Genomic DNA, 2,228 nt, shown 5'->3' with positions numbered 1-2,228 from the left:
TGGTTGCTGTGGACAAGGTATCAGGAAGTTGCTGGAAGCCCAGGCTGTTCCACAGAGCAGAGGCTGAACTTCAGATATGCCTTCTACTAGGTTGATAAATGAATATGATTCAATGATCCTTTATGCTTGGAGAAACATGGTTTTAACAGGATTGGCAACTAATCAACTTATCTCCGGTTTATTCACAGGAGTTTGAATAAAGAAAACCATGACGATGCAAGCCCAACTGCACTGCTTGTGTCTCTTTACACTTTACTTGGTAAGAGAAGAGAATGTTCTTTATTTATTTAGTAGAATATTCCCAGTCATCCTTCTACCCCGTACCAGGGAAGCAACGGCTATCATCATTTAAAAAATAGTCTATCAAAATTAACTCATTGTGAGCAAAGGACACTTTACCCCGATGGACTCTTTTTGCTGAAATAGCTACAAGTCATATGTCCAACCTTTAACCAGAGATGTACTTTCTCCTCAGCTCTTAAAAACCAATGCCACTTCACAGGCAAGGTTTAAGCAAATCCATCTACTTAGCTTTAGACCATTGCATACAGCTCAGGGAATCTGGAAAGAAAAGTATACTGATACATGTGTTAGTCTATGTCCCTTAATCTTGACTTTTTTTTTTTTAACTTTGACCATGAGAAATTACCACCGAAATTAAGAAAAGCATTTTCTCCATTTTTGGCCCTGCTCTGCTCTGTACTTTTCTTCCCGTATATGGCTTGGAGTTTTCTGACCAAATTTGTACTTAGTCACTTGTTGAGCTAACCCTGTCGACTCAGGCTTCTAGAAGTTGGAGCTGGATGGAACCTGGGGAGGCCAGACCTTAACCTCGGGTAGAGACAGGGATGCTGTCTTCACTTTCCTTATGAAGCTCATAAAGGTTATACACTTGCCAAATCTGTTGTATTATGAAGCAAGATTATGGGGAAGCATTTGCTTTCTCCTTAGAAGGAAGCCACTAGATCCTCATACCTCTAATCTTGGTTCCTTTCTTCTAAAACCCAAATATACCATATTGAATTTCAAGTTCCAGAGAGCCCCTGAGAGCCCACACAGTTCAAAATATTTAGAGTGAAATACAGCCAAACTTGTAAACCTACCAGAGCTCTCCCCTTGGGGGGAAAATCTGCAGTTCAAACCTTACGAGCAAGGTGCATCCTCACAGACCAGGGCTTGAAGCGTGTAGCTAAGACTGCCTAAGGACTGAGTCTAACATCCCCACTTGACTTCTCTCCTCTTCCTCCCCTCTCAGATGTCCTTTGCTATCTGTATTATCTCAGAATGGTGGTGAAGTCGGTGCCTAGTTCAAACTTGGCACTGCTATTGATTGGTGATAAGAACTTGGGTGAGTTACTAAGCTCTGAACCTCAGTTTTCTGCCCTGTGAAATGGGTCTAATAATAGTACTTGCCTTATGTGGCAATTAAATGAGATAATGCATTTATCAAGCCCTTGAATCAATGACTCGCACAGTCTAAGGACTTGATAAATATTAGCTATTATTATTACTACCATGTTTTAAATATTCAGCATCTACACTCAGATGGACTCTGACCTCCATGAGGAGAACTGTGTTTTAGTCATCTTTGCAGCCTCAGCACATAGCACAGTGCCCAGAACAAGTTAGAACTTAAATACATAATTACGGATTTATATTAGGAAACATTAGGAGACAACAGTGAGACCTAAGAGACAGAGAAGATTCTGTCATGATACTTTGACATTAGCAGGCTCATCAGCTTCTTGTCTGAGAAGGGGACATGAATTTTTCTTCCTAGATAAAGGATGAAAGTAAGTTTTCCTTTTTCCCTACTCTCACACCAGTGGGATTTTTACCTGGAGTAAGAAATACTGCCCAAACTACTGCTGGCAGCAAGAGCCTTGCCCAGGAGACAGCCATGTGAACAGCTGTCTCTGGATGAAGGAGGGAGGCTGAGGCCTGTGTGCTGGGATTTCAGGGGCATTGGGACGGAGCCGTTTCTCTTCTGCCTTCACCGACCCCTATGCCTAGACCCTCTCCTGTGAAGGCTGCAAGTTCAGTTGGAGCTTCTTTCTTTCAGCATAAGGCTTTATTCAGCAGAGGTAGCCATTTAAAGTGATTGCCAGTCATTTATTCTATACTATGAGTGGCTCTCCCGTTCTTTCCTGAGAACTGGTTCTCATAGGGGGTTAGAAACACTGCACGAATATATTGTAAGGGCACTGATGAGAGGGTTTGGGAAAGAG

This window comes from Lipotes vexillifer, unplaced genomic scaffold (genome assembly GCF_000442215.2).
Source record: "Lipotes vexillifer unplaced genomic scaffold, Lipotes_vexillifer_v1.1 scaffold1038, whole genome shotgun sequence".
Lineage (NCBI taxonomy): Eukaryota > Metazoa > Chordata > Mammalia > Artiodactyla > Lipotidae > Lipotes > Lipotes vexillifer.
Note: the sequence above shows the minus strand (reverse complement) of the source record.